This window comes from Triticum aestivum, chromosome 5A (genome assembly GCF_018294505.1).
Source record: "Triticum aestivum cultivar Chinese Spring chromosome 5A, IWGSC CS RefSeq v2.1, whole genome shotgun sequence".
NCBI lineage: Eukaryota > Viridiplantae > Streptophyta > Magnoliopsida > Poales > Poaceae > Triticum > Triticum aestivum.
In genome coordinates, this window is record NC_057806.1 from 236,601,509 (window position 1) to 236,614,442 (window position 12,934).

Consider the following 12,934-nt stretch of genomic DNA (forward strand, 5'->3'; position numbering starts at 1 on the left):
CGATGCTTCACATGTTGCCAATCTCTTTTGTAGGGAAATATTGTGCCTACATGGAGTGCCAAAGACGATCGTCTCGGACCGCGACTTCAAGTTCCTAAGCTAGTTTTGGAAGACCCTATGTGCCAAGCTCGGAATCAAGCTACTCTTCTCCACGGTGTATCATCCACAAACCGACTGTCAAACGGAGGTGACCAAGCGCACACTCTCCGCTCTACTTCGCATGCTCATCAAGAAAAACATCAAGGAGTGGGAGGAGTGTCTACCTATCGCCGAGTTCGCCTACAACCGAGCAAGACCCTGAACAACCGGTAAGTCCCCCTTCGAGGTTGTCTATGGATTCAACCCATTGTCCCCATTGGACATTCTTCCTCTACCACTACAAGAGCGCATCAATATGGATGCAAGTGCACATGTGACCCATCTCAAGAAGGTGCATGAAGATACAAGGCACACCATCGAGCGCCAAGTACAACGACTTGCGACCAAGCTCAACATCAACTAGCAACCCATGGTATTCGACATTGGTGATCTTGTGTGGCTACACCTTCGCAAAGACCGCTTCCCCACCAGATGCAAGTACAAGCTTCTACCTCGAGCGGACGGACCCTTCAAGGTGCTTGCACGCTACAACAACAACGCTTACAAGATCGACCTCCTGCGTGACAAGTACAACGTGAGCGCCATCTTCAATGTCAAGGACCTCTCGCCCTACCATGGTGATGAAGATTTTGGTACGAGGTCGGATCTTCCCCAAGGGAGGGGAGATGATGCAGAGCATCCCAGGGTCATCCCCACGGACCTACCTATGTCTCCTATGATACCACTTGGACCAATGACAAGATCCCGAGTGAAGGCTATCGAAGATAAGGTGAACTCACTCCTCTCCAAACTACCAGCTTCCATGCATGAGAATTGGCTATTACCTCAAGTGGAAACCCTTTGTGTGATCTAGTGCTTGGAGGAAAGCCACGGACCAATTACACTCAACGGACAAGACGGTGAGGACGCCAAGTCCATGGGACAAGAAGAAGAACTGTTCGAAGTTCCCAGGCTCCGGACGACCGACGAACCCCGGACGTCCGACGACCTCCAGGCTCCGGACGTCCAGGCCTCTCTGGACGACCGACACTTCCACAACCGAGCCAAAACTATGGACTTCTGAAGCTCTGCGGATGACTGATGCCCCGGACGTCTGACCCCGACCGGACATCTGACCGAAGACCACCCGAGCCGACTCTACGGACATCCGACAGGCACCGGACGTCCGGACCCTCACGAGCCTCCAGACGACTGGTGACTCCCGGATGTCCGACGCCTGTGTGCTGTTACGTGATGGGCCACAGCCCATGTACCCCTTCGCCCCTCTTTTGCACTAAGACTCTAAATAGACCTCTCCCTCCTCCTAGTTAGAGCAGCATTGATTTAGCTCATATTAGAGATAGAGCATTGCTCATCCACATCGGATCTACTCCATGAGAGAGACCGCTGCCCCTCTTCGGAGAAGATCCCTTTGGATTCAAGACCCCTTTACGGGAAGAACCTCAAGACCTCCTCATAGAGAAGACTTGCTACATTTGTATCATCCCTAGTTGACCATGGATCGTGTGACCTCTTATGTACTCGAGCGTCTAGCATATGTGTGACTATTTCTTGTTGGTTTAGTGTTTCTCTCGTGTTTCCCCTTGTGTTTCCCCTCATGTTTACCCTCGTGTTCTTCGTGTTCATCGCGGGATCCGCTCCTTTCGTGAAAGATCGGGCGATTAGGGTTCTACCCTACATCACTCCCATATCGGGTCCCGTGCACTTGTCAGCAAGGTTTGTCGTCAAGGTTTCTATTGGCCGATAGCCCTTCAAGACGGAGTGGTTGTGGTAACAAGTTGGAAGCATGCCAGTTCCACGGCAAGAACATTCATCAGCTAGCTCAAGCTCTTCAGACAATCCCTCTCTCCTAGCCCTTCTCGGTATGGGGGCATCCTTGGCCCTTTTCCCCTTGCCATTGGGGGCTTTGAGTACTTGCACATGGCGATCGACAATGAGGGACTCCTGGATTAGGGGGTATCCGGACAGCCGGACTATATCCTTAGGTCGGACTGTTGGACTATGAAGATACAAGATTGAAGACTTCGTCCCGTGTCCGGATGGGACTCTCCTTGGCGTGGAAGCCAAGCTTGGCAGTACAGATATGTAGATCTCCTTCCTTGTAACTGACTCTGTGTAACCCTAGCCCCCTCCGATGTCTATATAAACCAGAGGGTTTAGTCCGTAGGACCAACAACAACAATCATACCATAGGCTAGCTTATAGGGTTTAGCCTCTTCGATCTCGTGGTAGATCAACTCTTGTAATACTCATATTTTCAAGATCAATCAAGCAGGAGTAGGGTTTATCTCCATCGAGAGGGCCCGAACCTGGGTAAAAACATCGTGTCCCCCGTCTCCTGTAACCATCCGCCTAGACGCACAGTTCGGGACCCCCTACCCGAGATCCACCGGTTTTGACACCGACATTGGTGCTTTCATTGAGAGTTCCTCTGTGTCGTCATCGTTAGGCTGGATGGCTCCTTCAATCATCGATAGCGATGCAGTCCGGGGTGGGACTTTTCTCCTCGGACAGATCTTTGTATCCGGCGGCTCCGCACTACGGGCCAACTCGCTTGGCCATCTGGAGCAGATCAAGAGTTACGCCCCTGGCCACCAGGTCAGGTTTGGAAGCTTAAACTACACGGCCGACATCCGCGGAGACTTGATCTTCGACGGATTCGAGCCCCTGCCGAGTGCGTCGCACGGTCACGATGAGCATGATTTAGCTCTACCATCGTATAGTGTTCAGGAGACCGCACCGGCAACCGCTCCGACCCTCAATTCGGAGTGAATTGCGCCCTCTATGGACGGGTGGATAGACCCCGCCATGGAGGCTGCATTCTCAAAGGCGATCGAGCCGAGTATCGACCTTACCCTTCACGGGAGCCGTGACACCGAACTGCCGGATTCTTCCCCGGCCACGGACTCCGAACCGCCTGCGCCCGTGCCTATCGAATCCAACTGGGCGCCGATCATGGAGTTCACCTCCGCGGATATCCTTCAGCACTCGCCCTTTGGTGACATACTGAACTCATTAAGGTCTCTCTCCTTGTCAAGAGAGTCCTGGCCAAACTATGGCTGGCCATATTGGGATGCGAACGACGAAGAAATTCGCCGCCCACCCACCACCCACTTAGTAGCCACTGTCGACGATTTGACCGACATGCTCGCCTTCGACTCCGAAGACATCGAAGGTATGGACGACGATGCAGGAGACGAACAAGAGCCACTGCCCACAGGGCACTGGACGCCCAATTCATCATATGATGTATACACGGTGGACACACCCAAAGAAAACGACGACGAGGAACGGAAGGACGCAGCGAAGGATCGTTCCCTCGAGAAGCAGGCAAAGCGGTGGCGTAAGCGCCGCTCCAAACCCCGCCTCGGCAGAAACGGCAATCATATAGACCCAGCAATAGAGCAGGGTGAGCCAGCGGACGACAAACACGGCATTGAACCACCGTCCGACCACGGCAACACGGAGAATCAAACCGAACAACCCGACTCCGACGAAGATAACAGTCTGGATGACATCACACCAGACAGGCACCCGGAGCAAGAGAATACCCATCAAAGGCTTGTTGCCACCGCGAGGAGTCTGAAAAAGTAGAAGCAAAGGCTCAGGGCTGCACAAGACACACTCAGAATTAGATGGAGTGAAGTACTCAACACTGCAGCAAAGTACGGTGGTAGTCGCCACGCAAAGAGCTACCCGAAGCAAAATCGGCTACCTGAATTCGATGAGGAGGCCTTAGATCCCCGCAATCAAAAAACAAAACAGCCATCCGGTTGGATAGACGACCTCGTGGCCAACATAGAGCGGCAAACGATGCCGCACACAAGCCAGTACACGATACACACGAGGGCTCCCATCAAAAGGACGGCGCAACCAGATCCATCTATGGGGCAAGCAAGCGCGCTCCAGCACGCAATGCAACACAACAAAAATCCGAACACCATGGTACACCCAAATACAGGGGTGCCGCACCCCCCCTATGTTTCACCGATGAGGTGCTGGACCATGAATTTCTAGAGGGATTCAAACATGTAAACATAGAGGCGTACGACGGAACGACAGACCCTGGGGTCTGGATTGAGGACTACATCCTCCATATCCACATGGCTCGAGGAGACGATCTCCACGCCATCAAGTACTTACCCCTCAAGCTCAAAGGGCCAGCTCAGCACTGGCTTAAAAGCCTCCCCGAAAACTCCATTGGAAGCTGGGAAGAGCTCGAAGACGCTTTTCGGGCAAATTTTTGAAGGGACCTATGTCCGACCACCGGATGCAGACGATTTAAGTCATATAACTCAACAGCTCGGAGAGTCAGCACAAAAGCTTTGGAACAGGTTTCTCACTAAAAAGAACCAAATAGTTGACTGTCCAGACACCAAAGCCTTAGCAGCTTTCAAGCACAGCGTTCGAGACGAATGGCTTGCCAGACACCTTGGCCAAGAAAAGCCGAGAACAATGGAAGCATTAACAAGCCTCATGACCCGCTCGCTTTTGCGCGGGCGAGGACAGCTGGTTAGCCCGATGCAGTACCAGCAACCCAAGTACATCCGAAGTCAGGGATGGAAACGGGAAGCCACGACGCAGCAAAAACTAGCACCGGAATAAAGAAGATAGCCCGAAGAGCACGGCGGTAAACGCAGGATTTAGAAGCTCTCGGCCAGGTCAGCAAAAGCTGCCCTCCAAAGGCAACAGAGACGAACTGTCCAGCCTGAACAAGATTCTGGACAAACTATGTCAGATCCACAGCACCCCCGATAAACCTGCAAATCATACCCATAGAGAATGTTTGGTCTTCAAGCAGTCCGGCAAACTCAACATCGAACACAAGGGGCAGGATACACCAAGCGAAGACGAGGACAAGCCTCGCAAGGAAAGCACTGGGGAATAGAAGAAATTCCCACCAGAAGTCAAAACTGTAAACGTGTTACACGTGATGAAGGGGAGAAACAAAGCGGCACTCCTAGAGACACATGCCCCAGCGCCTATCACCGCGGAGTTCTGCCACTGGTCGTCCAAACCGATCACCTTTGACCATCGGGATTACTCGGCAAGTATCCGACATGCAGGATGGGCTGCCTTGGTGTTAGACCCAATAATTGACGGATACCACTTCACACGAGTCCTCGTGGACGGCGGCAGTAGTTTAAACCTGATATATCAGGACATAGTTCGCAAAATGGGGATAGACCCAACAAAAATCAGTCATAACAATACTACCTTTAAAGGAGTAACCCCAGGCCCAGAAGCCCATTGTACGGGCTCCCTGCTACTAGAGGTTATATTCGGCTTTCCCGATAACTTCCGTAGCGAAATGTTAAACTTCCACACCGCTCCGTTCCAAAGTGGCTATCAAGCACTACTCGGACGCGAAGCTTTCACTCGCTTTAACGCAATACCACATTACGCTTATCTCATACTTAAGATGCCCGGTCCACGTGGCATCATTACAGTAAATGGAAATATTGAGCGCTCCTTGCGCACGGATGACCATGCGGCTGCCTTGGTAGCCGCACACTAGATGGCCTCACCAACTAGAGCATCTGACAGGTCGTTAAGACCACAGACACGGTTAGACGAATCCGGTGTAGCTATATATAATTGGTATAGGTTTGATGGCTATACCCCTACAACAATACAAGGGGCTCAACGCGTGTGAACAAGTGACAATTAGGCTCAACTTTACTCATCTCGAACTATACATGGTTTATTTAGTATAACCTACCTTCTGCACGACAACTTTTCAACTAAGTTCCTCCCTTTTTCAGATGACCATCGTGCTACACCCATCCAGGATATAGCACAACGGAGACACAGGTGCAGACGTGCAGCAGGGACCCGTTCCAAGGATTCTTTTTAGATTAAGACCCTGCCTAAACCTTTTTTACTGTCTCTTGTTGATACATATCCCCCGGATTCTCAGTACAACTGAGAAGGATGCTGACGTATTGGCATGTGGCCACGTCAGAATATTGCACGTACCTGGACACCAGGGGCTTATTACAAAGGGAACTGTTTAGCCCAGTTTACATCACAAAGACTGAATACCTTAGGGAGTGTTCGGCGTTGCGAGTTTGGCCTTATATGCACCAGCTCCGAATCATGTCTTTGGTCACATGTTCGGTTTGCCCGGCTCCTGTGTTTTTCTGCCTTACGTTCCGCTCTATCGGCTAGGGCGGCACTAGGAGAACTACTGCGATTGTGCCCTCGTTCATCCGAACGAGCACCTCAGTAGAGAAAGTCGAAAACTGACTGTCATGATATAGCGTGAGACTGGTCAACCACTCATGACCTAGCGGAATCTTCGGGATTCCTCCGCCTTAACGAAGGGCCGTTTCCCGGCCAGGCATGTACGCGCCCCGAATTCGGATGAGCGCGGAGCCACCAGGGGCTATATAGTAGCCCCACTGTCAAACTCCTCTGGCTAAGTGAAAGTGTTAAAGCCTTATAGTCCGATTGTCTAGTTCGCTGCGCTATCACCTCCTTAATGGACCAAGACGATGGATCAAGTGTGAACATGCATCTTCTGCGAGCACCCCTGCATTATATGCGTGGGGGCTGAAGCCGATGACTGCCATCTTTCAGGTTATATACATATATACATAAACGGCCGCACAGGAGGCATCATACTACTTTTGGGCAAAAGTATAAAAACAGCCTTGATAAACTCAATAAAACATTGTTTTACAATAGGAACACATGTCATTAGAACATAATATTCTTCGAGCATTGCGCTTCTATCGAACAAGCGCCCTCAAGAACTTCTTGAAAGTAGTGCTCGGCAGGTACTCGGCTCTAGTCCGAATCTTGGGCTGCAATGGCGGTGGCCTCCATCTCCACCCAGTATGTCTTCACACGGGCAAGGGCCATCCGTGCACCCTCTACGCACGCTGACCTCTTCATCGCGTTGATGTGCGGCACCGCACCAAGGAACTGCTGCACCAAACTAAAATAATTGTTCAGCTTTGGCCTTTCCGGCCACAGATGATCCACAATAGACCTCATGGCGAGTCCGGACAATCTATTCAGCTTGGCCCATTCGGCCAACCGATCAGCCAATGGAAGCAGACGCTCTGGAACATTAAATTGTGACCAGAACAACTTTTCCACTTCGTGATCTTTTTGATCTCGGAAGTATTCGGCCGCATCGGCAGCACTCGCCGCTAAGTCCAGATATGCGTCCGCAGAACTCCACAGCCGGTCCAAAGGGGCGTACCGAGGATCTCCAAACTTCATCCACAGCATAAAGGGCTTCCCAGCCGTGATATCCCCGGCTTGACGTATCTCCTCCTTCATCGCTCTCATTGCAGAGTGGGTGTCTTTGGTCACCATCGTGTCCTTCTCCGGGTCTGTCCTCTTCGCTTGATCTTCCTTTTCAAGAAGCTCGTAACGGTCAGCGGCGTTCTTCAATACCACAGCCATCCTGGCTATTTCCTCCTTGCTTTGGTAGTGAGCAGCATGTTCGGCCTTCAGCTCCTCGATTGTCTTTAGGGCAGCCGCATCGCTTTTCCTGGCTTGTTCTTTGGCTCGGGCAAGTTCCGCCCGAAGGTTCTCCCTGGCCGCAGCTTCATCTGCATTCACACACATGTTATCAATACTGGCATCATGCTCCTCTTCCCATGTGTCACCGGAGGAATCACATACCATGTGCCTCGTCAAGCCGCTTGTTGACAGGTACGATGTCGACGTCTGCCACGTCAAGCTGTTGCTTTAGCTCGGCAAACTCACGAGTCCGGTTGGCCATCGGACCCTCCGCCACCTGCATATTAAGGCGGCACGATTATTCCTGGGACTATGATCCTCTATGCGCTGTCGTCTTCGACAGCACCCAGAGTCTCAGGGGCTACTATCTACACAGGGCACATCTAAAAATGTGCGGTACTATCAAAAATGTACATCATTTCGCGTACCTCAAAACCCGTCAGTAGACTCATAAAGGCTTCATGCAACCCGCTTTCGATGGATGAAATCCTTTCAATCATCATACCCATCAACGTGCGGTGCTCTTCTGAGATAGCCGCTTGCTCTAGCAGATCCCTCAGTACATCCGACCGTACACCAGATGGTGCCGGACTCTTTCGATTGCCCTTTTCAAGAGACGGATACTGAGGACTTCGGGTGGCCATAGGATTACCTTTTGGCCTTGCCGGATCAGGAGAAACCCTCCGCGACGACACCTCGGGGTCGCCCGCCTCATGAGGCGGTATGGTAGGGGGAGGCATTTCGCTCTCCATCATCTCTGGAAGAAGATCCCCTGAAGACGAGCTCTGCTGAGAAGGGCTAAGATCCGAACTGCAAGATAAATGCTTCGGTTATTTTCCTCGGAAGTAAGGTGAGATATTTTCATTATTAAGTACCCTTTTACTTACAGCTCGGTGGAGGGCTGATCCCCTTGAGGGCATAGTGCGGCCGGTGTATCCCCCAGGGCAGGACCCTCCGGCGAAGATTTCTTCCCCCGTTTGGAGACCATGGTCTCCGGGTCCTCAGAGGCGTTCCTCTTCCTTCCCCAGGGAGAGGAAGTTTCAGTTCCTCCTCCCCGGTTAACCTCCTTCGCTGAGGCGCTAGCCTCCTTGTCCCCCCCTTTATCTTCTCCTGAGGGTGCTTCGTAAGGCGCGATCTCCAGGATCCTAGTTAGCACGGGATTTGGTGATGTCTCAGGGAGGGGGGCCGGACACCTGATCAACTTTGCCTTCACTATCCGATCCTGGTCAAAGAGCGGCTTTTTTTAGGGCGACGTTGCGATAAACAAACGGACAGTGTGTTCGGATGCGGGGCTACTTACTTGGGTATCTGGGAGATTGCAACTCAGACCTGCATCCTCAGTGTTGTCCGGACACATTATTTATGGTCCGAAGAACAATTTGTACATCTCCTCGGCCATCATGCCAAGGAAGTGTTGAATAGCTCGCGGTCCTTCTGGGTTGAATTCCCACATGCGAAGGGGTCGGCGTTTGCAAGGCTGGACTCGACGAACTAGCATAACTTGCACTACCATCACCAGACTGAAATCTCTCTCAAAGAGATCTCGGATATGGCTTTGCAGTATTGGCACGTCCTTGGCTGGACCCCAACTCAGCCCCCTGCTGATCCATGACGTCAGTTGTGGTGGGGGGCCTGAGCGAAAGGTGGGGGCAGCTACCCACTTGGCACTTCAGGGAGCTGTGATGTAGAACCACTCCTGCTACCACAATCCGGACACCTCTGGGAAGCTGCCCTCACGCCATGGAGCGCCAGCAATTTTGCTTATTAAAGCGACTCTGCACGCTGCGTGCTGCGCCTTGATCATCTTCAGCTTCACATCGAAGGTCTTGAGCCACAGGCCGAAGTGAGGGGTAATGCAGAGGAAGGCCTCACATACTACAATAAATGATGAAATGTGAAGAAGGGAATCCGGGGCCAGATCATGAAAATCTAGCCCATAATAGAACATAAGACCCCTAACAAAGGGATCCAGAGTGAGGCCTAATCCTTGGAGGAAGTGGGAGACGAACACGACGCTCTCGTTGGGTTCGGGAGTAGGGACGACCTGCCCTCCAGCGGGCAGCCGATGCCAAATTTCGGCGGTCAGATATCTGAAGGCATCCACCGACCTTAAAGGTTGGATCCGGACATAGTTGAAGGTTTGAAGCACCTGACCTGAGTTTTGGCTGTTAGAACTCGAGGCGGGGAAAGGATTTGATTGAGCACGAGAGGGAAAAAAGAAAAAGCCTTGTCCCCTTTATAAAGAGGGTGAATATCAAGCATCCTCCTCGTGACCGTTTGGGACTTGCCTAAGATCTAGGAGTCCTACCAATAGGCACGGTTGGGTTACCCACATCCGTATTGATGAGAATCCCGTAATAAAGGTGACATGATCTCTGCTTCGACAAGACGTGCCAAGGAAACCTTCTCGTGAAACACGCTGAGATTGGTTATGAAAAATGATTCGAATTCGACACTACGGGGTACGTCAGCAGATTAGATTTCTGGAAATATTATTCTCTCTATGGTGGTATGTGGAACTTGTTTTGCAGAGCTGGACATGATCCTCATGTTCAAAATCTTCTATGAAGTATTCGGAGGAGGAACCCGCCTTGCAATGAAGAAGACAATCTGCGCGTCGGACTCATCATCATTGAAGCCAGGTTCAGGGGCTAATGAGGGACTCCTGGATTAGGGGGTATCCGGACAGCCGGACTATATCCTTTGGCCGGACTATTGGACTATGAAGATACAAGATTGAAGACTCCGTCCCGTGTCCGAATGGGACTCTCCTTGGCGTGGAAGGTAAGCTTGGAAGTACGGATATGTAGATCTCCTTCCTTGTAACCGACTCTGTGTAACCCTAGCCCCCTCCGTTGTCTATATAAACCGGAGGGTTTAGTCCGTAGGACCAACAACAACAATCATAACATAGGCTAGCTTCTAGGATTTAGCCTCTTCGATCTCGTGGTAGATCAACTCTTGTAATACTCATATCATCAAGATCAATCAAGCAGGAGTAGGGTTTTACCTCCATCGAGAGGGCCTGAACCTGGGTAAAAAATCGTGTCCCTCGTCTCCTGTTACCATCTGCCTAGACGCATAGTTCAGGACCCCCTACCCGAGATCCGCCGGTTTTGACACCGACAGACAACTTCACAAAGTGGCCCGAGGTAGAGCCAGTGAGAAAGGTAACAACATAGTCTGCCGCCAAGTTCTTCAAAGGACTAGTTTGCCATTTTGGTTTGCCCAGGGGGGTGATCACCAATAATGACACATCATTCATGAGTCATGCCTTCATGCAATGTTGTCAAGGCCTTGGTAGCAAAATATGTTTTGCTTTAGTTGCTCACCTGAGGAGCAACGATTAGGTCGAGAGGGAAAACATAGAAGTGATGCGAGGGCTCAAGACGAGAACATTTGGTAGGCTACACAATTGTGGAAGGGGCTGGATTAACGAGTTGCCGATGATTATTTTTTCACTTAGGAGGACACCAAGTTGAGCCACCGGCGAGACACCCTTCTCCTTGGTATATGGTGCCGAAGAAGTGCTCGCCACCGAACTCACATATGGGTCACCTCGAGGAAGAACGTCTCCGAGCTGCTGCTTGTTTAGCATGCTACCAAGAAGCTTTACACCACTATCATAGCCGCAAAGTGCATTCCGGAGCTTTGAAGAAGGTGACCTTGTTCTTCTTCAGATTCAAGCAGCGAAGGGATCAAACAAATTTATAAGAAAGTGGGATGGCCCTTACCAGGTAGGACGAGTCACCAGACCTGACGCAGTCCGTCTGGAGACCAAAGATGGCACTCCGATACGCAACTCATCGAATATTGAGCATCTTTGCAAGTTCTACCTTTAAGGCGCGGTTATCGGGCATCTCGGCACCCTCTTTTGTTCGATTTTATCAGCAAGACATGTAATCCTTTGTACAACACCAGGCACAGACCCTGTGCATAGTAAAATAAAGTTAAGTGTTCCATAGCTCTTTGTCAGATATACATATGTGTTTGTATGTGCTATATGTAGGGTTGTGTTACATTTTGCCTTGCATGATATGATTAACAAACCGTCAAGGTTTCTAGCCTCCTCTTTTCTCTTCTTCCTTTTTCTCAAAGGACAGAAGGGTTCCTCGCGTGCAAATTTCCCAAGGGGGCTGGATGACGGTATGGACACCACAAGTGACGTTCAAGTTATCATCTTACAACAAGAAGTACAACGAAGAAAAATCTTAGTTGAAAAACTTTGAAACAAATTATTGTTGTAGTTGCAGTTATCCCTTGAACGGTTTTGGCCTTTGTATGAGAAACCTGCACGCTAATGAACCTTGCTGCGAACATATGCTCTCTTACTTTGTTTCGAGTCTACTCAACAACTTAAGTAGCTGTGTTGTGACCGTGAAGTGTGACCTTGCCGGCAGCGGCACTTTCGGCAGGCTGCTAAGGACCCATTTCTCTAGCGCTTGCGACAAGAGTGTGCTCAACAGCAAGTCTCTGGCAAGTGTAGGGTATGAAAATCATGCAAAGACATAATAAGAGAAGGGAGGTAGCACACATCCATCCATCAGACAGCCAGTTATATTACATCAGAATCCAAATGCAATTCTAACTTAAGATAGTTCTGTTACATGAACTGCACTTGCAACCAAATGGAACGAGGAGAGAGCTAGTTCCTATGCCAGCCCTCAGTCCTGGGGATTTCAGTGACCTTGTTGGCAAATGGCATGACAAGCTCTTTGGTAGCCTTGGTGTCCGCTCCCTATGGCAGGCTCTTGAAGGCCTTGGAGATGTCGATGCCGAGTTTCAGGTACACAAGTTCGACGAATACCTTGAAGATGACATCTCGGCAAAGCCTACGGGACTTGGTGGCAAGGTGTCCGGTTCGTGCTTCCTGCTGCTTTTCCAATGCCTCTACTAGACTTTCGAAGAATATATTGAGCCTGGTGTTGGAGGTGTCCCATTCAATGATGGATAAGTGAAATTCTGGCAAGCCCATGGCGGATAACTATGTGATGAGGTTTTCCTGGTCACCACAAGACACTCAGTCATTTTTTAGCCGCCTTTGGGCTCGTTGAAGAGTCTGCGGTGCTCTTAGGGAAGACCTTGTCATTTTCGAGATCCTTCGACAAGACCTTCCCATGCTCGTTGGCACCTTCGAGAGATTATTCCAAGTCGGTCAGCCTTAGCTTATGGCCATCAATGACGCCATTGGCCTTACCGAGCTCTTGGTTCTTGACAGATATTGAGGTTTGCAGCTCCACCAAGGCGTGAGCTATCTTTTCTCTATCTGCCTTGAGCGTCAGGATCTCCTTGTTAATGGTGGCAAAATCCTCCTCCAGTTTCTTCACCTTGCCCTGTAGTTCATTCTTAGCCACCT